The 26,718-nt window shown below is 48.1% G+C and overlaps 1 pseudogene; it reads right to left on the bottom strand.

Annotated features, from left to right (window-relative positions):
- Positions 1 to 385: 385 nt before the first annotated feature.
- LOC141091861 (myosin-9 pseudogene) lies at positions 386 to 25,112 on the bottom strand (annotated as a pseudogene).
- Between the last annotated feature and the right edge of the window lie 1,606 nt (positions 25,113 to 26,718).

The raw sequence follows: 26,718 nt of genomic DNA on the forward strand, positions 1-26,718 counted from the left end.
ATGATTGTCATAACAATTGATTTGATAGACCCTAGGTTATGGTAACTAGCAGATACCTGGCATTATACTGTATGGTTGGTCTTGGGACCCATAGCATTTAACTATTTATCTAAATGACCCATTGTCTTTGTTTTGTTATTAATGTCTGGTTGTTCAGACTTTTTAATTGTTTTTAACCACAAAGTGTCTGTTTGTTGTGTCCATTAATAAAATTGATACTTTTTTCATATCTTTGTGGTGATCCCTATTTGTGTGCATATACTTTCTTCTTTTTATGTGTTCTCATGTCAATCCATTTATATGCACTAGGTGATCCCACCTAAATTGATATTGTGGTTGGTGCCCGTTTATTCTATATCTTGTCAGACATTATTATTAAGTGCAATTATGTAAAGTAGACATTGAGCCAGCAAACTGGAATCAAAAGAAAAACAACATGAACAAAAATGAAGAAGGCATAACCCTCCTGGGTAACAGTTAGTTATTAATCCTTAATGATGGTCCCCTCCTGGGGTGGTGGAAGCGGGTCTCTTGGGCTGCTTCCAGGGGAGAATTGAAGGACATCCTCTTCTTGCTGATTGTCCACAAATTGCATGTATTCCTTCTCCCAAGAAGTGAGGTTGGTGTCTGTAGACGGAATGGCAGCGGGAGTAACTGCTGCCTGTGAGGGTAGCACTTCAGCTGCTGCTGGTGGTATCTCTGCTGCCAATGATTCTGCAGGATTTGCAGCTCGTACCAATGGATGTTGTTCCCCAGTTCCAGGTGGCACCACAGTTAGCAGTGCTACTGCCGGTTGCTGCTGGCACGGTGCAATTTGGGTGCTGCCACTCGATATCCGAGCAATCACGGGCCCATTTCTGTCCATGGGAGCAGTCCCTAATACCAGGATCATAGCAGGGGCAGTAATCCTACCTGGTGATTCCCGGTGATGTTCGGGCTCCTGCGCGGGTACAGGAGGATGGATGATTGAAGCCGCAACCTCCGGGGCTGCCTGATGAGCGGCCGGCAGCTGGGTCGAAGCTGTTGCCGGATCGGTGCCTGCCAAAGCCTCCGGGATAGACCTGCGCAGCTGTGCCAGGTCCGAGTAGGGCCTCAGCCCCTGCTGTACCGCTTGCTCCGGGACTCTCATGTGCCTCCTCCTGACAGGCCACATCCAGTGGCAGCATCGGCTTGGAGTTGGAGGTGGGCGCTGTAGATGGTATCACAGCGGCCGTATGCCCCGCAGGGGCTGCCTGGGAGCAAGTGGTTTCTCTCCATTGCGTTCTCCTGGCTTCCGTCCTTCCTCCATCATGGCGTTCTGGCGTTCTTCTTCCTTCCTGGCCTCTTTTCCCGCCACCGGCTCTCGCTCCTCCTTCTGAGGGCGGCGTCTTCTTCCTACTCCTCCATACCAAGCCAGTATCCGAACCTCTCGGGGGGTGGGCCATGTTGCAGTTGCATAGAAGTTCAGGCAGGGGAGGCCCAGGACAGTTCGCGGTCTTTTCTTAGGACCACCCATGTTGTCACGCCCTTCTTCACCGCGCCGGCGGCCATTTTGAGAGTCCATTTTACAGTCTATTAACTTGGTTATTCTGCACATTCTCAGCAATGTTTAAGTCCAATAAATCTCAGGCACTCAGAACCCAGTGGCACCGGGCTTCGTCATCCTGTTCGTGATGCCAAGTTTGGAGAGCCCCATGCCATGGCCGTGGGGTACTCGGAGCCGGGCCCGTTGGTTTCAATGGGAGTTGTCACAGTGGCAGTGACCCGGTCCGTGGCCCTGGGCGTCCATTGTAAAAGTGGATTGTCGAGCTTGTGGGTGATGATTAAAGTTTGTGAATAAATGATTCGTGACGCCACCTGTGGTGTTCGGCAATGAAGATGTTAAGCCGACGCTGCAGACAGATCCTCTGTGACAGATGGTGTGGTGCAACAATGATGTTGTGGCCCTCCACAGGTAGGGCTTGTAGTTCCAGGGCAGAGCAGGTGAAGTGATGGTGAGGGGAGACGTGGATGGTGCATTGTTAGGCACAGTGATGTAGCAGTGCTGAGTGTGTTGGCGCAGGAATAAGTGGAGGACACCAGGGCATGTGGTTCCAAAGCTTTACTCACAGTCTGTTGTGCATACAGGTGCCCCCATCCGTGCCATGTCCTCCAGGTCAGGAGCTCAGCCAACTTCTAAGCAAGATGAAGTACTCCGTTCCAACACTCCGCCAACACATGCCTTTTCTGAGCGTCTCCTTTCTTGCGCCTATAGTGAAGTACTCACAGTACTGAGTTACACTGGAGTTCCTCCTGTCAGATGTTCCTATGAACTCTACTTGTACGGCAGACAGCTGTAGCCTGCTTCGGGAACTCCTTGCTACCTAGTCCTGGCTCACTCATGTTGCTGTTGTGCCCCCAAGTCTTGTGTGGGAATAAAGTGGTGACAACTTCTATTCCTCCGGTGTCTGCTGCAGGACCATTAGTATCCATACAACCTCGGGGACCGGACCCCGGCCTTGCGCTGTGAACTTGGGAAGGGTTCTGCTCTAACCCTAGTCCTTAGTTCCTTTCTTATCCTCATGTTTCGTACAAATCCTTTCCTTCTTATGGAGAGAGTCAGGCTTTCTATCAATGTCCCTTTCCTGTGCCAGCGGACCCAGGTCACTGAGGTCGGCTGCAGCACTTCCTTCATCCATCCCACTCAGGGGATCTTACTTTGTCAGACTCACTGACTGACTGACTCAATCCTCAACTCTTCCCGCTCTTTTGATTCAAACTAAACTCCACCAGCCTCCCAGCACGCTTCATGTTCCAAGCAGGGAGCCACCAAAGGGTGCTTTGCTACACTACTGTGTTGTGTGGGATGCAGGTGTTGGAGCGTGGTCAGGTGTCTCCACCTAACCTGGATGGTGGGGCACCACACCTCAGGAGGAGGTGAAGTACCTCTGTGGCGACTGAACCCTCAGGGGCGCCACATACCCCCCCATTAAACACAGCACGTCCGCGGGCTGCAAAAGAAACAAAGTTGGAAAAATACAGGAACATACAAAAATTTTTATAATGCTTAATAAACAATTCTTATCTAAACTTCCCAATATGGGAGGCACTGACTCTTGAACGTTGCAAACATTTCTAACTAACTATGTCTTAATACAGTACCTAATTCAAAGTGCTATTAGCAGTAAGCTCACTACCAATTTCAAGTATTATCATTAACTCATTTCTTCATCACTTCTTCTTTTCCTTCACATTTTACTATTACTTTTGAACCTTAAGTGACAACCGCTGATGCCTGGTTCGTCACCTGCAAATTTTAAATCTTTATTCAAATATTAGCATAAGTAAAACATTCACTATTAATCAGATTTCTAAATCTTACTACCAACTATAAAATCTGTTCTATCAAAAATACTAAACATTGTTTTTAAGTGCAATTTTGTAGGTTAGACACTGATCCAGCCAAGTTGCCTTGAAATGTCCTTATTCGAAGAGCAAAAACGCCAATTATTGAGGTAGTCCTTATTCCTAAAAGGCCTATGTAAAACCAAGAAAGGGCACCTAAAGAGGTGCAACTATATACATTACAGTTCTGGATCATTCAGTGTCCATGATCTCAACAGTTCTATGAAAATGTTGCCAATAAAACTGGGCAAACTGGAAAAAACATGATGAACAACAAAATAAAAACAAAAATAACTTTGAGGCACAATGGTGCGAATACCCTCCTGGGTAACAGAGTTAGTTATTAAGCATTGTTAGTGGTCCCCTCCTGGGGTGCTGGAAGCTGATGACTTGGACGGCTTCCAGAGAAGAACTTGTGGGCATCCTCTTCCTGCTTGAGGGTTCTGGATCTGTGGCAAAGGGAACCCGTGATGCATATTAATACTCTCCAGCCGTTCAGACTTGTCTGCCAAACCCACGAGATGCCGAATGGGACGTGCCTGCTCCAGTCTCACTCTTTTCAGCAGGGACTTCTTACACTTCACCATAGCAGTCAGCTTAGTGCCTCTGAATTGAGAGCACAGTTCTTCCAATTGTAATTCAAGTATGCCGGCCGCAGTACACAAAAATTCAGGGGGCAACCCATTGGCAGGGGCAACAATCACTGGAGCCTCCCGGCGGTGCACGACGTTCACTGGTGCTGTCAGACCCAAATTTGGAGACGATGGTGGGGCAGCTGGCGGCTCCGGGTCCGCAGGGGTCTCTGGTGGGACCGGCGCAGCCGCGTCAGGTCCAGGCAGGAGCTCAACTTCCTCCGCTCCGGCTCCCAGGTCCTCAGAGAACTCCTCCCGACAGGCCGTGCTCTGCAGTGATGGTAGCGTGCATGTGGAGACAGGTGCTGCCGGTGGAATAGCAGCGGCTGTAGGTTCCACAGGTGAGGCCTGGGAGAAGTCTTGTGCAGCGGCAGCAGGTACCGCGGGTGAAGGTACTGGTGCGGCAGCAGCGACAGCGGGTACCAATGGTGAGGGTACTGGGAATGGAGGTACCGATGGTGTAGGCCCCTCCCAAGCGTGCTGCCAGTTCATTATCCAGAGCGCCTCCTGCCTCAGCCATAGGCGGTGTGTCAGCTGGGTGATCTCGGCCTCCAGCTGCAGGGGGTCCATCTTGGAAGTCGGATCGGAGCCTTCAGCCAATGCGCCGGGGAGGTTCAGCTCAACCTCCTTGCGCTCTTCGGGCCTCCCTCCTTCTTCCATCTTGGCGTTCTCTCCTTCTTCTTCCTGTCTGGACTCTTTTCCCGCCACCAGCTCTCGCTCCTCCTTCTGAGAGCGGCGTCTTCTTCCTACTCCTCCATACCAAGCCAGTATATGAACCCCTCGGGGGGTGGGCCATGTTGTAATTGCACAGAAGTTCAGGCAGGGGAGGCCCAGGACAGTTCGCGGTCTTTTCTTAGGACCACCCATGTTGTCACGCCCTTCTTCTCCCCGCCGGCGGCCATTTTTAGAGTCCATTTTACAGTCTTTCAATTTGGTTATTCTGCACATTGTCAGCTATCTTTAAGTCCAATAAATCTTAGGCACACAGAACCCGGTGGCACCGGGCTTCGTCATCCTGTTCATGACGCCAAAGTTGGGTCGCCCTCCCAGGGCTAGCGGGGTACTCGGTACCGGGCCCGATGACCTTCAATGGGAGATATCATGGTAGCTGGGACCCGGCCCGTGGCCCTGGGCGCCCATTGTAAAAAAGGGGGTAAAGTTCAGTGTGCTTATGTTGATTAAAGTTTATGAATGATTCGTGACGCCACCTGTGGTGTTCAGCAATGAAGATGTTAAGCCGACGCTGCAGACAGATCCTCTGGGACTGATGGTGTGGTGCAGCAAGGATGTTATAGCCCTCCACAGGCAGGGCTGTAGTCCCAGGGCAGTGTAGGTGAAGTGACACGTAGATGGTGCAGTGTCAGGCGAGGGGGACGTAGCAGTGCTGAGTAGGTTGACGCAGGAATAAGTGGAGGACACCAGGGCATGTAGTTCCAAAGCTTTACTCAAAGTTTGTTGTGGTACAAGGGCCCACATCCGCGCCGTGTCCTCCAGGTCAGGAGCTCAGCCAACTTCCAGGCAAGATGTAGTCTTCCTTTCCAACACTCCACCAACATGTGCCTTTTCTGAACGCCTCCCTCTTAGCGCCTAGAGTGAAGTACTCACAGTGCTGAGTTACACTGGAGTTCCTCCTGTCAGATGTTCCTATGAACTCTACTTTTACGGCAGACAGCTGTAGCCTGCTTCGGGGACTCCTTACTACCTAGTCCCAGCTCACTCACAATGCTGTTGTGCCCCCAAGTCTGGTGTGGGAATAAAGTGGTGACAACTTCTATTCCTCCGGTGTCTGCTGCAGGACCATTAGTATCCATACAACCTCGGGGACCGGACCCCGGCCTTGCGCTGTGAACTTGGGATGGTTTCTGCTCTAACCCTAGTCCTTAGTTCCTTTCTTCTCCTCACATTCCGTACAAATCCTTTCCTTCTTATGGAGAGAGTCAGGCTTTCTATCAATGTCCCTTTCCTGTGCCAGCGGACCCAGGTCACTGAGGTCGGCTGCAGCACTTCCTTCATCCATCCCACTCAGGGGATCTTACTCTGTCAGACTCACTGACTGACTGACTCAATCCTCAACTCTTCCCGCTCTTTTGGTGCAAATTAAACTCCACCCGCTTCCCAGCACGCTTCGTGTTCCAAGCAGGGAGCCACCAAAGGGTGCTTTGCTACACTACTGTGTTGTGTGGGATGCAGGTGTTGGAGCATGGTCAGGTGTCTCCACCTGGATGGTGGGGCACCACACCTCAGGAGGAGGTGCAGTACCTCTGTGGCGACTGAACAATCAGGGGCGCCACATCTCCACCTTACCTGAATGGTGGGGTACCACACCTCAGGAGGAGGTGCAGTACCTCTGTGGTGACTGAACCCTCAGGGGCACCACACATTAGTATAGAAAAATTTTAGCTAGTGATTGGTTTCTCTTTCTCCAATATTTTTATTATTTAGAATATTTTTATTATTTAGATTCTTTTGTCTTTGTTCTTCCTTTCCACTTCTAATAGCAGTTTTCAATAGGATTTGTCAGGTGTATGGCTTTTTCTGGCCTTTTGCTTCCTTTCCCACATTGTTTTAGTTTAAAGCTCTCGTGACGAGTGTAGCAAGGCGACTTCCAAATACATGTTTTCCAGTCTTCGTAAGGTGCACCCCATCTCTAGCAAGTAGTCCATCATATAGGTAATTCGCTTCATGATCCAGAAATCCAATTCCTTGCTGACGGCACCATCGATGTAGCCAGTTGTTCACCTGCTGAATCTTATTCCACCTCCTTGTTCCATGGCCATCCACTGGGAGAATGGAAGAGAAGACTACCTGTGCTCCCAGTTCTTTCACTTTCTTACCTAAGTTTTCAAAGTCACTGCAGATGGTTTCCAGGTCATTTCTTGCTGTGTCATTTGTCCCCACATGTATTAGCAGGAATGAGATGTCATCTGTAGGTCTGAAGAGTCCTGACATCCTGTCAGACACATCTTTAATTTTTGCACCTGGAAGACAGCACATTTCTCTTGAGGTTATATCCGGTCTGCAAATAGCGGCCTCTGTTCCTCCCAACAGGGAATCCTGTTATGAATGGGTTGCCGAGGAGGAAATAAAAAACAACACAGCTAAGTCTCAGAAAACCAAAGAGGTTGGTAACTATGCAGACTGCAGACCCCTGATCCTAACACGCAACTAGCAGCAGTCGTGGAGCGTTCCTACGGTGGTCCTAGATGCCTCATCACAACCGGAGAGCTAAATAAGCCTAAAGCAGGAAAAGAGGAAAACTAACTGCCCCAGAGCAGACCCAAAAGGAAAGACAGCCCCCCGCATGTATTGACGGTGAAACAAGATGAAAACACAAGCAAAGGCAGGAAAATAGGCTGAGCAAACAATGGGGCCAAACTAACTAGAAAGGACAGGAAAGGAAAGCCACTGTCTGCAATCTGCCAAAAACCCTACCAAAAATAATGTCCAACACAACTGATAGCAAAATTAACCCTGAAGTCACTAGACTTCTCCCACTATATCAGCACTCTGAAATATTCTGAGACAGAGCAAAAAGAGGCCAATCTAATAAGGGACAAAAAAAGGCAAATTGGCAAATACAGATAAATAAGAGTGGAAATTCAGCACAGTCCAGCTGGGCTGGCTGACAACACAAAAAACTGAATTGACCAACAAGAGCAAGTGTGAACATTAGCAAAAACAAACTTAACTTGAGAAGACTGGAACAGAGCTGAGTCCAAGACCTGAGAAGCAGACTGAATCACCAGCACCAGGATAGGGCGTCGGCTGTCTTATATCCAGTCTGATACTCCAGAGATCCAATAGTTATCTTCCTCACCAGGTGGCAGATCACTACCAATTAAACCAACCTCACTACCTCCTGTCACCACCAGAGGGAGAACAGAAGGAGAACTCTCAACTGGTGGAGCAGAAAATGAGCTCATAACAGTACCCCCCCTTGAGGAGGGGTCACCGAACCCTCATCCATGCCACCAGGCCGATCAGGATGGGCCCGGTGAAAAGCACGATCCAATTTATTGGCATGAATATCAGAGGCAGAGACCCAAGAATTATCCTCCTGGCCATAACCCTTCCATTTGACCAAATACTGGAGTCTCCGTCTAACCAAACGAGAATCCAATATTTTCTCTACCTCATATTCCATATTGCCTTTAACCAACACAGGGTCAGGAGGTGCCGCCACAGGAACTACTGGCTCAACAAACCTCTTCAACAGTGATTTGTGAAATACGTTATGGATTCTGAACGTAACTGGAAGAGCCAATCGAAAAGAAACAGGATTAAGAATTTCCAAAATCCTATAAGGTCCAATAAATCTTGGCTTAAATTTTGGAGATGCAACCTTCATAGGAATATTCTTAGACGACAACCAAACCATATCACCCACTTTAAACCGGGGACCAATGGTCCTATGCTGGTTGGAAAAACGCTGGGCCTTTTCCTGAGAGAGTGACAATTTATCCACCACTTGGTCCCATATCTGCTGCATTCTCACAACCACAGTGTCCACACCTGGGCAGGACGAAGATTCCACTTGCCCTGAAGAGAACCGAGGATGAAACCCAAAATTACAGAAAAAGGGTGACATCAAAGTGGCAGAACTAGCTCTATTGTTCAGCGCAAATTCGGCCAAGGGCAAAAATGAGACCCAATCATCCTGATCAGCAGATATAAAACATCTTAAATAAGACGCCAGGGTCTGGTTTTTTCTCTCAGTCTGCCCATTGGACAGGGGATGAAACGCGGAGGAGAAGGATAACTGAATTCCCAGATTGGAACAAAAGGCTTTCCAAAATCTGGAAACAAACTGGACCCCTCTATCGGACACAATGTTCTCAGGAATCCCGTGTAACTGAACCACCTGTTGTAAAAACAAGGGTACCAACTCAGCGGAAGAAGGCAACTTTGGGAGTTGTACAAGATGGACCATCTTCGAAAATTTATCACAAATTACCCAGATAACAGTCATTCTCTGAGATACAGGAAGATCAGAAATAAAATCCATTGAGATGTGGGTCCATGGCCTGTTGAGTCCCGGCAGGGGCATCAGCAGCCCACTAGAACGAGAACAGGGTTTAGACCGAGAACAAGTCCCACAGGACTGTACAAAATTCCTGACATCACGAGATAAGGCAGGCAAACAAAACAACCGACTCACCAAATCTCTGGTACCAAAAATACCTGGATGACCAGCCAAAGCAGAGCAATGGACTTCAGACATCACTCTCTTTCTCCACTGGTCAGGAACATACAATCTTCCCATAGGGCAACGTTCAGGTTTATCCTCCTGAAATTCCTCCAGGGCGCATCTCAAATCGGGCGAAATGGCAGAAAGAACTATCCCCTCACCTAGGATAGTAGTCGGCTCGGTCACATTAAGAGAATCAGCATAAAAACTCCTAGAAAGAACATCTGCCTTAACATTCTTAGTGCCCGGAAGAAAAGACACCACAAAATTAAAACGCGTGAAAAACAAGGCCCATCTAGCCTGTCTAGGATTCAAGCGTTTGGCCGACTCCAGATAAGTCAGATTCTTGTGATCGGTGAGGACCACAAATTGATGTCTAGCTCCCTCCAACCAATGTCTCCACTCGTCAAATGCCCATTTCATGGCCAACAATTCCCGATTCCCCACATCATAGTTGCGCTCAGATGGGGAGAACTTTCGAGAAAAGAAGGCACAGGGATTCATCTTAGAAGTCACAGGGTCTTTTTGGGACAAAACAGCTCCTGCACCAATCTCAGAAGCGTCTACCTCCACTTGAAATGGAAGTGAGACATCAGGTTGCCGTAAAACTGGAGCTGAAGTAAATCTCCGCTTAAGCTCCTGAAATGCTGAGACAGCCTCAGGAGACCAATTCAGCACATCAGCTCCCTTCTTGGTCAGATCAGTCAGTGGTTTGACAATAGTAGAAAAATTACCTATAAATTTACGATCGAAATTAGCAAAACCCAAAAACTTCTGAAGAACCTTCAAAGAAGTAGGCTGAACCCAATCATAAATGGCCTGTACCTTGGCCGGGTCCATTTCAATAGTCGATGGAGATAAGATAAATCCCAAACATGAAATCCTCTGTACACCAAAGAGACATTTCGATCCCTTAACAAACAGGGAATTCTCCCTCAAAATCCGGAACACAGTCCAGACATGTTCCACATGGGAATACCAATCACTAGATCAAAAACTTATCCACAAAGTCTCGGAAAATATCATTCATAAAGGACTGGAAGACAGAAGGGGCCTTAGAGAGCCCAAAAGGCATCACCAGGTACTCAAAATGTCCCTCCGGAGTATTAAACGCCGTCTTCCATTCATCCCCGTGCTTGATGCGAATAAGATTATACGCCCACCTGAGGTCAAGCTTAGTAAACCAGAAGGCACTCTTAACTCTGGAGAATAAATCAGACATCAGAGGTAACGGGTACTGATATTTATTTAACCTTCATCTTGTTAAGGGAACGATAATCAATACACGATCTTAATGAACCATCTTTCTTGGCCACAAAAAAAAACAGCACCTAAAGGTGACGAGGATGGTCTAATATGACCCTTCTCCAACGACTCCTTAATATAGGATCGCATAGCATCATGTTCGGGTACAGATAAGTTGAAAAGCCGACCCTTGGGAAATTTACACCCAGGCATCAACTCAATTGCACAGACATAACTCCTATGAGGGGGCAAAGACGCAGACTTACTCTCACTAAATACATCAGAGAAATCAGCCAGATAATCAGGAATATCATGAGACTGAGGAGAGGTGGAGAAAACAGGAGCGTCCCTAAGAACACACTGACAACCCTAACTCACCACAGACACAGATCTCCAATCCAAAACTGGGTTATGAGTTTGCAACCAGGGGAAACCCAGAACAATAGTATCATGCAAATTATGCAGCACCAAAAATTTACAATTTTCTTGGTGGTCTGGGGCAACTCGCATTATCACCTGGGTCCAAAACTGAGGTTTATTCTCCGCCAAAGGAGTAGCATCAATACCCCTCAAAGGAATAGGCGTCTGCAGAGGTGTCATGGACAAACCACAACGTTTAGCAAAGTCCAAATCCATCAGATTCAGAGCTGCTCCTGAATCCACAAAAGCCTTAGTGGAAAACGTGGACAAGGAGCAGATCAGAGTAATTGCCAAAAGGAACTTAGGTTGTACACTGCCCACAGCAAATGTGTGTGCAAAATGTTTCTCTCGTTTAGGGCAGACAGAAATAGTATGAGAGGCGTCTCCACAGAAAAAACACAGCTTATTACGCCTTCTAAACTCCTGACGTAGCGCCCTAGACAAAACCCCATCACATTGCATAGGTTCTGACATTTGTTCAAAAGGTGGCAGCGTCTCCCGTGTAGTTTTACGTTCACGTAAACGCCGATCAACTTGAATGGCTAATGACATGGAATCATCCAGACCAGAGGGAACAGGAAATCCCACCATAACATCTTTTACGATCTCTGATAAACCCTTCCAAAAGAGAGCTGCCAAAGCACTATCATTCCATGTAGTAAGGACCGCCCACTTTCGGAATTTTTGACAGTATAACTCTGCAGGATCCTGACCCTGGTTTAATGTCAACAGGGTTCTCTCAGCTTGATCAACGGCATTAAGTTCATCATACAACAACCCCAAGGCCTGAAAAAATGCATCCACATTTGTCAGAATAGGATTTTCAGGTGTCAGAGAAAAAGCCCAATCCTGGGGATCGCCGCACAGCAAGGAGATGACAATTTTAACCTGCTGCACAGAGCTACCCGATGAGTTAGGCTTCAAAGCAAGAAATAATTTACAATTATTCTTAAAATTCAGAAATTTAGACCGATCCCCAAAAAACACATCAGGAGTAGGGATCTTAGGTTCAGCAGCATGTGACTGAATGAGGTAGGTGGAAATTCCCTGTACTTCAACAGCAAGTTGCTCCACATGATCAGACAATTGCTTAATCTCCATTAGGGGAAAAAAATCCTCCTACGGCCCCAGAAAAAAAAAGAGGGGAAAATAAATAAATAAAAAAAATTCTGACACTTTTTTTTTTCTCTTTTTTATTTTTTTAACAACTTCTTCCTGCTTTTGAGTACCCTAGAATCTGCGGTATGGCTGGTGATTCTGTTATGAATGGGTCGCCGAGGAGGAAATAAAAAACAACATAAGCTAAGTCTCAGAAAACCAAAGAGGTTGGCAACTATGCAGACCCCTGATCCTAACACGCAACTAGCAGCAGTCGTGGAGCGTTCCTGCGGTGGTCCTAGATGCCTCATCACAACCGGAGAGCTAAATAAGCCTAAAGCAGGAAAAGAGGAAAACTGACTGCCCCAGAGCAGACTCCAAAGGAAAGACAGACCCTCACATGTATTGACAGTGAAGCAAGATGAAAACACAAACAAAGGCAGGAAAATAGGCTGAGCAAATGATGGGGCCAAACCAACTAGAAAGGACAGGAAAGGAAAGCCACTGTCTGCAATCTGCCAAAAACCCTACCAAAAATAATGTCCAACACAACTGATAGCAAAATTAACCCTGAAGTCACTAGACTTCTCCCACTATATCAGCACTCTGAAATATTCTGAGACAGAGCAAAAAGAGGCTAATCTAATAAGGGACAAAAAAAGGCAAATTGGCAAATACAGATAAATAAGAGCGGAAATTCAGCACAGCCCAGCTGGGCTGGCTGACCACACAAAAAACTGAATTGACCAACAAGAGCAAGTGTGAACATTAGCAAAAACAAACTTAACTTGAGAAGACTGGAACAGAGCTGAGTCCAAGACCTGAGAAGCAGACTGAATCACCAGCACCAGGATAGGGCGTCGGCTGTCTTATATCCAGTCTGATACTTCAGAGATCCAATCGTTATCTTCCTCACCAGGTGGCAGATCACTAGCAATTAAACCAACCTCACTACCTCCTGTCACCACCAGAGGGAGATCGGAAGGAGAACTCTCAACTGGTGGAGCAGAAAATGAGCTCATAACAGAATCCCCCATGACCACCACTTTCCGCTTCTTCTTCACAACAGTTTTCTTTCTCCATCCAGAAGGATTCTGAATGCGTGCAAGGTTGCTGTTTGTGGGCAAAGTCTTATTCTGATGTATTACTTCATCATTCTCCTGCGTAAGAGCCTGGTACTGGATCCTCCTGCTTCTCTGGGTCACATGTTTCCATTTCTCTGTTTCTTCAGGTGCACATCGAATTTCTTCTTTCTGTAACATGAAGAGATAATTCTGCTCTGTCTAAGAACTCTTCACCTTCCTTAATGATCTTCAATGTAGCTAACCTCTCTTCGAGATTTTGCAACTTTTCCTCCAACAGGGACACCAGCTTGCATTTGTGGCATGTGAAGTTTGGCTTTTCCACTGGTAAGTCTATGAACATGTAGCAAGAAATGCAGCTCACCAAATGGGTCCTGGCCCCTTCCATATTGTTATTGTTAAAGAGATTTCAAAGCGATGAAAAATGAGCCAAAATTTGCCTGCCGATAGGCGCGCGGTTTACCGATTTCCTCTTTTCAGCTGCAACGGCCAAAATCCAGTGATCGTCGAGCTCGCAGAGACTCTTCACTTATCCCAGAAGGCACTGGGAATATGAAAATTCTCTCCTCAGGACTCTTCCCCTGGCGACCGTCCTGCTCCGGTCCCCTGCTTGCATAGGCAGCTACCTCTTGGGCTCTGCTGTAATTCCAGATCCCTGTATGGGGGTAAAGGATCTCGGGGTTTCTCGGGGTGCTGTCTTACCTGCAGTTCAGACTCACAACAGACGGACGTCACATTATATCTGGCCCAAAATCGTTTTTATATATCCAGGATATATTTAAATGCATTACCTTACCTTTTCCCTGAATTTTTTTTTCTCCTGCCTCTCTTTCTCTGAGTTGATTCTGTGGCTAAAGCACCTGTGTCATGCTTCATTGCTCAGTCCTGTGGAGGATCACTCCCATCATCTTGTACTAACATGCTGCACAAGCCACAGTCTGGAGACCTCTGGGAAAACGCTGGACATCAGAAGTCTTCACTTCCGGGACGTCAGCACCTGGGTAGCTCTGGTCATGCCTGCCCAGGCGCCCAGGTATTGCCTGCTGATGCGGCCAAAGTCTTTTTACCTACTTCTTTGTCCTACCTTAAGAAATCTGTGTGTTTGAAGGCTTATGTAGATAGTGGTTCAGAAGGGAATTTCATAGATTTTCGGGTAGCAAGGAATCTTGGCGTACCACTGCTAAGGCTTAATGCCCCCACTGAAACCACTGCGATTAATGGCACATCTATTGTCCAGGGTGGAGTCGAGTTTGTCACTAAGGAAGTATCAATGTCAGTGGGATCATTGCATGCTGAACATGTGTCATTTTTTGTTATCGATAATTTATCATCCACAGTTATGCTGGGTATGCCATGGTTACGCAAACATAATCCAGTCATAGACTGGCATGTGGGTGATATCATGCGCTGGAGCCCACAGTGTCAGGACAACTGTATATCACTATCAGTGAACCAAGTTAAAGTCACACCTCCCTTTGTACCTTATGCATTCAAAGATTATGAGGATGTTTTTTCTATACTGGAATCAGAGAAACTACCGCCTCACAGAGAGTACGATTGTCCCATAGACTTGATACCGGATTCTCGTCTCCCAAAGGGGAGAATATTTAATCTCTCTGGTCCAGAGCGTCAGGCCATGAAAGACTACATAGCAGACAGTTTACGAAAAGGGTTTATTAGACCATCCACCTCACCAGTTGGGGCCGGGTTCTTTTTTGTGGAAAAGAAAGATGGTGGTCTCAGACCTTGCATTGATTACCGTGAGTTAAACCCAATCACTGTGAAAACCCAATATCCGCTTCCACTCATACCTGATCTTTATAATCAGCTGTTGGGAGCCTGTTGGTTTACTAAGCTTGACCTCCGAGGAGCATATAGTCTTGTCCGTATAAGAAAAGGAGATAATTGCAAGACCTCGTTTAACACACCCCTCGGCCATTTTGAGTATCTCGTAATGTCGTTCGGGCTCAGTAATGTACCTGCAGTGTTTCAGCATTTTGTGAACGATATCTTCAGGGACATCTGTGGTGTATACAGTATGTAGTTGTTCATTTGGATGACATCCTGATTTATTCTTCTGACATTATGACGCACGTCCAACATGTCTGTTCTGTTCTCCAGAGACTTAGAGAGCATTCTTTATTCGCCTAACTAGAGAAATGTGTTTTCATGACTGAGGAGACACAGTTTCTGGGGTATATTTTGTCAGCTAAAGGGTTTCGCAAACCCATTAAGGAATGGGTACAAGCCAAGTCTCTAAAGGCACTGCAGCGATTTCTGGGTTTCACTAACTACTATCGGAAGTTAATTAAAGGTTTTTCTGAGATAGCCAAACCACTCACTGATTTGACTCGGAAAGGGGTGGATGTGGTTAACTGGAAGCCTGAAGCACTTCATGCGTTTTCTGTATTAAAGGAATGTTTCTCCTCTAACCCGATATTGGTTCAGCCTGATCTGGACCGCCCCTTTATTGTAGAGGTAGATGCCTCTGAAGTTGGAGTAGGAGCAGTGCTATCGCAAGGTACTGCATCCCTCACTCAACTTCGTCCATGTGCCTTCTTTTCCTGGAAGCTATCTTCCACCGAGAGGAATTATGATACAAGTAATCGGGAATTATTGGCAATCAAATGGGCCTTCAAGGAATAGCGCCACTTCCTCGAAGGTGCCAAACATAAGATCACCGTAATTACTGACCACAAGAACCTGACCTACTTGGAATCAGCAAAGAGACTGAATCCTAGACAGGCAAGGTGGGCCTTGTTCTTCTTTAGATTTGATTTTATCACTTTCCGACCAGGTGCAAAAATGTAAGGGCTGATGCTCTTTCTCGAAGTTTTTGCCCCTCACAGGTCGAGAACTCTGAACTGACTAAAATATTAGCCAAGGGGATTGTTATTTCGGCTGTGTCTTTGGATCTTCTGGAAGAAATCCGTAGGTCCTCAGAACAAGTCCCTGACACTACTCCTCCCCAAAAACTATTTGTCCTGGCCACATTTCGCCTTCAAGTTCTGAAGGAATCACATGATTCCGTCCTTGCAGGGCATCCAGGTATCAATAAAACCATCAGACTTGTAACCAGGAATTTTTGGTGGACAGCTGTAGTAGAGGACTGTAAGGACTATGTACTGACTTGTGAAACCTGTGCTCGCGCTAAGTCTCCCCATAATCGCCCTGCCGGGTGGCTTCAGTCCTTGCCTACCCCTGAGGGTCCTTGGACTCATATCTCCATGGTCTTTATTACTGACTTACTGCTCTCAGAAGGGAAGATGTGTATCTGGGTGGTGGTGGATATATTCAGCAAGCACTGTCATTTTGTTCCTCTGTCTGGCTTACCTAATTCCAAGACCCTGGGCAAACTATTCATTACTCATGTGGTATCATTGCATGGTGCTCCTGTGAATAATGTGTCTGACAGGGGCACCCAGTTCGTTTCGAAATTTTGGAAGGCATTCTGTAAACGGATTGGAATAAAATTGTCCTTCTCCTCTGCCTATCACCCTGAAACCAATGGTCAAACCGAGCGCATCAACCAAGCTCTTGAGCACTATCTACGTTATGTCTCTGAGCATCAGTCCGATTGGGTGGAACACCTGCAGCTAGCAGAGTTTGCTATGAATAATCAGTACCAGGAGTCCATCAAGACTACCCCTTTTTACTGTAATCATGGGTTGCACCCGCACTTTGGTTCATTTTCTTCTAAGATGTCAGAGCTCCCTGGGGTAGAAAGGTCTATAGACCAGTTAAACACTATCTGGTTGGAAGTCAACGTAAACTTAAAAGGGGCTCAGACTAGACAAGCTTCTTCTGCTAATAGACGACGCTCCAAGCGCCCGTACGTGGGAGTTGGGGACAAAGTTTGGTTTTCTACAAGGAATATTAAGCTCAAAGTGCCGTCTGCCAAACTAGGTCCCAGGTTTATTGGTCCATATGAAATTCTTGAGGCAATTAACCCATTAGCCTTTCATCTGAAACTCCCTTAATCATTTAAACTGCCCAATGGATTCCATAAGTCCCTTCTCAAATTGTACTGCTCTCCAATTCGTCCTGTCCAGTCCCCTCCTCCTCCGGTTTTGGTCGGGGGTGCTTTGGTATACGAAGTCCAAAGAATCCTTGATTCCCGCTTAGTGAGAGGATCCGTGCAGTATCTAGTGCATTGGATGGGCTACAGTCCGGAGGAAAGGTCCTGGGTGTCTGCCAGTAACGTCCATGCCAAGGGTTTGATCAGGAAGTTTCATCTCCTTCATCCTAACAAACCAGGTTTTGAGGGTCCAGAGGCCCCTCTTAGAAGGGGGTACTGTCACGTCGCCATTAGACTTGGTGGCTGGTGCTCCTGCCTTGGCCACTGGGAGGCGCTGGACTGTTACGTCGCCATTGGACTCGGTGGCTGGTGTTCCTGCCTCGGCCGCTAAGAGGTGCCAGACTCCTTCAACTGGTGGTGCCGGTGATAGGAGAGCTATGTCCTCATATGGTCCCGCTCCTTTGACACATGCCTCCGTCATTTCTCCTGTGGATGATAGTGGTGACAGAGAGGAGGTCCCTGCGCAGGTGTCTGGTGGGCGCAGGCTTCGCTCTTCTGTGAGAGGTGAAGGGGTTGGTGCCAGTTGTACATCGCCATCTGGCCTGGTTCTGGGGGCGGTCCAGATTAGGTCATCAGGCTGTAAGCCTATGAGAGGTAGCCATATCCTTCAAATACTTTGGAGCCTGTCCTGCAGGCCACCAGATATAGTCTTGGTTTCCCCAGTTATCTAGTGTTTAGTTACTAATTTGACTCTGACCTCAGCCTGGATTTCTGACCCTTCTACAGCCTGCCGATTTTGTACCTCTGCTGCTCGCCCGGTTTTTGACACTGACCTCAGCCTGGATTTCTGACCCTTCTACAGCCTGCCGATTTTGTACCTCTGCTGCTCGCCCGGTTTTTGACTCTGACCTCAGCCTGGATTTCTGACCCTTCTACAGCCTGCCGATTTTGTTCTTCTGCTGCTCACCCGGTTTTGACATTGCCTCCTGACTACGCTTCCGGTCCCGTTTATTACTCCCTTCCTGGCGACCGTTCTGCTCCGGTCCGCTGCTCGCATAGGCAGCTACTTGAACAAGTGCTCACCGACCAAGGCGCAGCCTTTGAGGCAGAAGTGTTCCAGGAGTTCTGTAACCTGTACGGCTGCAAGAAAATCAGGACGACGCCGTACCATCCACAGACAAATGGCATGTGCGAGAAGATGAACAGGTGCTAATTGACCTATTGAAGACCTTGCCTCTGGAAGAACGAAATCTGTGGCCAGAGGAGTTGCCAGATCTGGTAGATCTATACAACCATATCCCAGTAAACTCTACCAACTGCACCCCAGCCTACGTTATGAGGGCAAGACCTGGCAAGTTACCTATTGATTTGGACATGGGAGTTTTACCACCTGAGACGGCATCACCAGAGGCAGACTGGGATACAGAGCAGCAGCAACAATACCGCAAAGTGCAAGAATGTGTAAAGAAAAGTTTGTCCCAGGCAAGGCGGATGCTGAACCATACACCGTCATGCCTTCAAACTTTGGTAATAACAAAGTATGCCTCATCAGTAAGGATCGAGGAGAAACCTCAGTGGCAGTGTCGAGGGATCATCTAAACCGTGCCCTGACCCACTAAAGGAATGGATTGAAGACCAAGACACTCCTCAGCCCGTGGAAAAGAAGATTCATACCATTCTGGGAGACTTTCCCCAGTCTTGGACACAGGTAAATCAAGCCATCGTAGTACTTGTCCTGGTCTTTCCCCAGCCTACTGCACCTGAAGCAACAGAGACTAGACCCGTCGGCTCAAGCAGCAGATGTCGCACCAGCAGCGGAGCAAGAAAGTTTAACCCCTGCCAGCGGTGAATCTGTCAGACCCATGATGAGTCTAAGAAGTCATAGAAGGCTGCCCAGTTTACCAGTAATATGCAAACCTACGCATAGCACAGACACTGGTGGGTCCCCAACATCAACAACAGACACACTAGGCCAAGCTAGGTCATTAGAGATACTAGTACTGCGTAGATTCACCTGTAGTACGAGAGGTCAGATCCCAGCCCGGCAAAGGGACTAAAATGTAAATAAGCTAATAATATGTATATTTGCAACCATTAAGCATGAGAGCATACAGAGACTTACTGTATGAACATTTAAAAATCTTCGTAATAACCTGTTAAAGGACAGTTGGGCCACAGGACTATGTGTTGCCATTACCTTACTTGTATATAGTTGACAACATGGCTCAGGAAAAAATAATGGACAATGACGCATGGACTAATCATCATCAGGACTGTTTTTGAGCTTTGGTTTTTGTAATTTTTATTTTTTAAATCTTGTAAATGGTTATTGTTCATTTGTTAATATGTTTTGTTTCCTCAGTCCGGGAGTACTGAATTTCACTAGGGCGAATGTGACACCCCAGGAGTCCGGTTGCCACAGTGGCATTGCCTCCCTCACAGGGGGTGATGTCATGCCTTGAAGCAAGGAGGGTTTCCCTAGCCAGATAATACCACATCCAACACTTTTCCTACTCCAGACCAGAAGGAGGAGCTCTAACACCCAGTTTCAGGGGAGCTAACCTTTAAGTTCTGGGCTGGAGGTGGAGTTAGTGAGTTGCTGTCTGTGAGAGTCCGTACAGGGGACAGGAGCTGTGAGGAGCTCGTCCCAAGGGCAGAGTGAAGAGAGAGGAAAGTGGAAGTTTAGGAAAGCCTGGGGATAGGAGCTGTGACCAAGCTCACCCCAGGGAAGAGCACTTGACACCGGACGACAGAGTCTGTGGCTGCAGGGGTACAACAGTCCCAGCAGCCAAATCCGGAGGGCTGGAGACTGCAGGTCTCCTGGCCCCATCACACACCTGAAGGTACAGCAGCATACCAGAGCCAGAACCACCACGAAGGAGTGACACCTGTAAAAGGCTCAAGCTGCCTGCCATACAGGCAAGAACTAAAGAACAGTAAGGAAAAGAGGACCAAGCATAGCTTTAGGCAGGAAGGACCTCATAGGACAGTGCAGAAAGGAGGCCTCCAACCCATCTGGCTTAGTGGATCCTAAGTTGCTTCCAGGCTGCCTGGATCTCCATTACCATCTGTACTCAGTGCCCTGGTCTGCACCTCAAACTGTGAGTAACAGTGTGAAGACTTCACCCCGCTGTGTCCTCCTGTTTATTTGCTGCTTCACCTCAGCCCTGCACTACAACCATCATCACCATAATTTTACAATATTACTGCCCTGGGGCTTAGCTCTACCTGTGGAGAGCTGTAACAACTCTGCTGCATCATCATTAGCCCTAGTGGTCTCTTCAAGCAGTGTCGGCTAACATCTAATTGCCGAATACCACAGGTAGCATCACAAATAGTGTTGAGCGATAACTTCCGATATCGGGAAATATCAGATCGGATTGGATCCGACCGATACCCAAAAAGTATCGGATATCGCCGATTCCGATACCGAAAACCAATGCAAGTCAATGGGACAGAAATATCGGAATTAAAATAAACCCTTTCTTTCCTTGTAGGTTAATTCTACATGAAGGAAAACAACTAAGAATAATGTAGAATGTATTGGGGGAGGTGGAGGAGACATTAAAGGCATAGAGGTTTAGCCCAATCAAATAGAACAGCAGTCATTAATTTTTTTTTAAGACGTTCGGAGTTACTAAGATATTGACTATGCTAAAGGGGTTGTGTAGCAATAGAGGGAGACATTCAGAAAAGGCACATGTTGGCGGAGTGTTGGAACAGAGTGCTTCATCTAGTTTGAAGGTTGACTGAGCCCCTGACCCGGAGGACACAGCACGGATGCGGGCACCTGTATGCACAACAGACTGTGAGTAAAGCTTTGGAACTACATGCCCTGGTGTCCTCCAGTTATTCCTGCGCCAACACACTCAGCACAGCTACATCTCTGTGCCTGGCACTGCACCATCTACATCTCTTCACTACCTCTTCATCTACACTGCCCTGGGACTACAGCCCTACCTGTGGAGGGCCACAACATCAAAGCTGCACCACATCATCTGTCCCAGAGGATCTGTCTGTAGCGTCGGCTTAACATCTTCATTGCCGAACACCACAGGTGGCGTAACTAATCATTCACTCATAAACTTTAATCATCATCCACACGTTCAACATTTTCCTTTTACAATGGATGCCCAGGGCCACGGACCGGGTCACAGCTACTGTGACATCTCCCATTGAAACCAACGGGCCAGGTACCAAGTACCCCACCTGCCCTGGCGGGCGATCCAACTTGGCGGAAATACATAACAGAACAGGTTGTCTGGGCTTTTCACATAATCTCAGTGCAAACCTAGGCTGCAGAATGCTGACAATAAGTAATTTACCTTCTGCGGCTAGTCTGCACGGTTTTCAAGATATCATCTATTGCTTCTAAGATAAACGTCCGGGGGGGTTGTGTTCTGGCACTCAAATGAGAATTGGTTGTTTCCTCCTCCCTCACTAGTTTCACTTTCCATATATCACTGTTCAGCGTGTGTCTGGGGGAGGAGCAGCTGGGTGGTCTGCTCGCAGCCAATCACAGCCATGCCATTAGTTAACATGCCTACATGCCTAACAGGATGTGCCCACACTTCTTAGGATTCCTCATTGGCTGAATCAAATCAAACTGGCTCACAGCATTATGGGAACTTCCGATTCTGGTATTCGATATGCAAAAAGTATCGGAACTCAGTATCGGAATTCCGAAACCGCGAATATCGGCCGATACCCGGTATTTGCAGTATCGGAATGCTCAACACTAATCACAAATTATCTTTCATAAACTTTATCATCCCCTTATCATTTTCATTGGATGGCCAGGGCCACGGACAGGGTCACTGCTGCCATGACACATCCCCTTAAGAACCGGCCCGGTATCGAGTACCCCCCGGCACTGGCAGACGCTCCATGAACATGCTCACTGCACCTCAAGTTAAATTAACTGGGGGGTTGTAATGTAGCGCTTGTCATTTAGGTAGGGGAAACTTGCTAGGCAGCCGATAAATCAGGTCTGGCACAGGTTTCTCAACATAATCTCAGTCCATTGGGTTTATTATGCAGCATAAACCATGAAACAGCAACAGAAAATTCATATCAAATCAGCATAGCGTCCATGACAGAGCTCCCCTCTGTTAGCCCTGTGGTCACACAGGCTTTGCTATGTCCGGTATGCAGGCTCTCTAGCCTCGCAGGTATTTCCCCTGTCTGGTTACCTCATGGCTGCTTCTCAGCGCAGACGTTCATTCCCTCCAGGAAACTATCAGACACATGTCTCCACGTGCACTCAGGAAGGCAGACCAATCTTCCTCAGTCGGCCTCACGTCAGCCAGACGAGACCTTCCATACGGACCAACCGGGTCCAAGCATTCACTCATGTGACCTACCCTGGCCACCTTATATGGTCCGTAGCCACGCCCACCGGATCACATGGCTATGACCTCATCACAGGTCCTTCAACCACTCATACACATACTTTACTATGGCGTTTTAGACACCCGCCCCTAGGTGGGTTTGTAGGTGATTGATCCCACCCGTCTCATCAATCACCTGAAGGCTTCTCCCTAACACATTGGAACAAAAGATCAGCTCTGCTGATCAGCACATAACCAAGCCTTCATCCCAAGGCCACCCACCTTGGGATACATAACGGTCATTTAGGACCCTGCTCCTGTTACCACTCTGGACATGGCTATCCGTCTGTCCTGGGACACCCACACAGTGCACCCTAGTAGACACAGTAGTCACTACACCACATACCTCCCCCCTCTGTTCAAGCTTGTGGGGTTGAACACACGACATCACCCAAGGATATCGAGACTGGGCATCCATGTCACCTTGCCCAACAGGTCGAGAGAACCGTCTCCGTCTGTTTTGTCTGTCATGGGGCCTCATCTCTACGTTAGGCCTCCCCCACCCCCAGCGGTCAGAATATCGGTCTTGGGCTTTGGCCCTCCAGTCACAGTCTGTCTGCGTCATCAGACACTGTTTAGACACCACACTCCTACAGTGCACTCCGTCAACTCCTTTTTTATCTATGCGTCTTGTAACAAATGGTACATCACCACGTCTAAGTTTGCTTGTCAGTGCATTAACCTCACGGTTCATTGCATCTGTTGTCTCTGTAGTATCCTCCAGTTCACGCTGTAATCTACGGTGTAATGTATTGGCACGTTGAGCCTCTTTCTCTGCTTCTTCCACCTGGTGCTTCAGCTGTTTTAGACAAACATTATCTCCCTCCACCAGGTCTTTGTACTGCTCAGAATTACGCCTTTCATCATCCATTTGCATTAGTACATCATTCAGTTTTTTCTCCGTACACCGTACTTGTTTGCTTGCAGATTGTCGCTTTTTAGTTTCAGCATCAAGCTGTTCCTCCAGTTGTGCAACCTTTGCTTTTAACTCCTTATTCTGGCGATCTAATTGCTGACGGGCATTCTCGTTCTTATGAGCATTACTACGTTCTGCATTCAGATCAGCATTCATCTGGTCAACCTGAAGTGTGGCCTTTCTCAGCCTGTCATTGGCTAATTCAACGTTGCCTTGTTCTTCCTCCAATTCTTCTTCAAGCTGTGCAATGCGACACTCTAAACACCTCTTTTCTTCCAAAGCCAGAGCACATTTACCACTGTTGTTGGCAATTTCATCGGCCAGTTCTTCTCTTTCCTGCTGTGCTTGCCTTTTAGCACACTCTGCAGCAGCAAGCTCCTCCTACAAACGAATCATCTCTGCTTCCATACCTTCCAGTTTCTTCTTATCTTCCCTCTGTTCCTCACTCGGGCCTAGACGCTGTGAATCTTCATCCCACTTCTTGTCCCGCAGAAGACCTCTTACAGTTTCTGTGAGTACTCCTACCTCTTCTCTGAGGGACCTATTCAGACCCTGCCACGATGCCAGGTGATCTTTGAGCTTGGAGACTTCTTTCTCTAGCTCTTCTAGTTTGTGCTCCCTTTCTATCTCAGAGCCACAGTCACCCCCAGAGTCTGAGACACCCCTATCATCCGATTGAACCCTCCAGTTAGGGTACCGTTACACTTAGCGATGCACCAGCGATCCCAACAACGATATGGATCGCTGGTGCATCGCTAAGTGGTCGCTAGTGAGCTACCACACAGGTAGATCTCACCAGCGACATCGCTGGGGTCGGGGGTTGCTACTTACCTGTCAGATGCGGCGATCCTGACGTACTCCCGCCCGCGTCCACGCATTGCTCGTCGGCGCCACAGGAAGCCCAGCAGGAAGCGCCTGACGAGAAATGATCCAGGACCTTCTCGCGCGACCAGCGATAATCAGCGGGGGAGTTGGTCGGAGGTAAGTATCACATGTAGCGATATCGCTAGCAATATCGCTGCTACGTCACAAAATCGGTGACTTTACAGCGATATTGCTAGCGATATCGCAGTGTGTAATGGGGGCTTTACCCTCTGACCGTGTGTCTGCTCCATTCGTCTCATCTCCCAGCCCACCATCCGTCATGTCACGAGACGTCAGGTCCGTAAGCTGGACAGATGTAACCCTTCTTCCGGTCACTTCTACATCAGACCTGTCCACTTTAGCAAGCGTCACCGTCTCAATGTCTGTTAACCCAACAGTAGAAACGTCTCCATCCCCTTGCTGTAGAGGAACTCCCTTCTCCCACAATCCAGAGAACAGTCTAGAGTCGTGGCCTATAACCACTGAACAGGACAAATTCAGGACTATCACGACATCCTGTCCGGCAATGTCCCAACCTGTCTCAAAGACTACCCTGGCGACCAGGCAAATCTTAGTGCCCCTGTGGTTGCAAGTGACCCCCACCTTTCTGCCGGGTATCTCAGGAGCAACCCGCACTAGAGTCACCGGGCTCCCAGGGTCGACTAGACCAACTATATCCACATTATCTATCTGAAGGCCACACCCCGCAGCATCGTGCGGGCTGGATAGTTCACCAGGCAGATAGGACAGACATAGTACATTTGCTCCTGGCATCAGTTCATCTGTACCACCCCTTTTACATTGTGATGCTCCGCCCCCATTCGCTGGGACTCCACCTCCTTTTGGGCGACTAACCCCTTTTGAGACTCCATCCCTTTTTGGGTTACCACCCCCATTTGGGTCACTGCCCCCTTTCGGGATTTCCCCATGTCCTTTCTACAGGTCTCCTTAGACCACAGTTCACATGACACAGTTTGTCTCTTGGGCCCATACTGGACCTTTAAGTACAATACCACACAAGTTCTTGCTGGCACCACCACAGCTCCTGCTGTCACCGATCTCCGACACCTCCAGCTGCCGCTCACACACAGCTGCTGGTGTCACCTTCGTAACCCCGCCGAGTTACAGCAAGCCACTTGTCACCTTCGTATCCCCGCCGAGTTACAGCAAGCCGCTTGTCACCTTCTTGACCCCACTGAGCCACCGCAAGCTGACTTGAAAGGGGAAAGAAAAAAATAAAAACACACAACACAAAACTCACTTGTGTCTTGTCTGTGTGCTATTCAGGGCGTCCGTCTCCTCCTGAGACCGTCCAACACACAGGGCGCACCGGGTGCTATTCAGGGAGCCGACCCTCCTCCCAGGGTTTCCCAACACACCGGCCTCACCAGGTCCAGGGGCTCAGCGGGTGCTCTTCAGGACATCGTCTCCGCCTGAGACTGTCCAACACTCACACCTCACCAGGTCCAAGGTGACAGCACGTGCTCAAGGGATCCGATTCTTCTCCCAGAACCTCCCAATGCTGACCCTCCAGGACCTTGCACACTGAACCCACCAGGTACACAGTCTTTCTCACTGACCCAGGTCAGTACAACACGGACACCCGTCCGATACCTGTGTTGGCCACACAGATTCTCGGGTACCACTTATCCACAGAGGCACCCTATAGCAATCACCAGTCTCTTTCTCTGACCCCGGTCAGCATATCACATGGCTTTCAAGACCATGAGCCCTCGTGGCTCAGCGTTGCCAGCACTGCAACATGTGCTGTTGGAACCGTTGCCCTTAGCAACCGAGTTTTGCAAACTTCGTCCGTTGCCCCTAGCAACAAGGGTACAACACTGCCCTTTGCATTCTCCACCAATTGTAAGGTAGCGCTTGTCATTCAGGTAGGGGATACTCGCTAGGCAGCCGATAAATCAGGTCTGGCACAGGTTTCTCAACATAAACTCAGTCCTTTCGGTTTATTATGCAGCATACACCATGAAACAGCAACAGAAAGTTCATATCAAATCAGCATAGTGTCCATGACAGAGCTCCTCTCTGTTACCCTGTGGTCACACAGGCTTTGCTATGTCCGGTATGCAGGCTCTCTAGCCTCGCAGGTATTTCCCCTGTCTGGTTACCTCATGGCTGCTTCTCAGCACAGACATTCATTCCCTCCAGGGAACTATCAGACACACGTCTCCATGTGCACTCAGGAAGGCAGACCCATCTTCCTCAGTCGGCCTCACGTCAGCCAGACGAGACCTTCCATACGGACCAACCGGGTCCAAGCATTCACTCATGTGACCTACCCTAGCCACCTTATATGTTCCGTAGCCACGCCCACCGGATCACATGGCTATGACCTCATCACAGGTCCTTCATCCACTCATACACATACTTTACTATGGCGTTTTAGACACCCGCCCCTAGGTGGGTTTGTAGGTGATTGATCCCACCCATCTCACAAATCACCTGAAGGCTTCTCCCTAACACATTGGAACAAAAGATCAGCTC

The sequence above is a fragment of the Dendrobates tinctorius genome, unplaced genomic scaffold (assembly GCF_039654945.1).
Source record: "Dendrobates tinctorius isolate UK_male_01 unplaced genomic scaffold, ASM3965494v1 ptg000056l, whole genome shotgun sequence".
Classification (NCBI taxonomy): domain Eukaryota; kingdom Metazoa; phylum Chordata; class Amphibia; order Anura; family Dendrobatidae; genus Dendrobates; species Dendrobates tinctorius.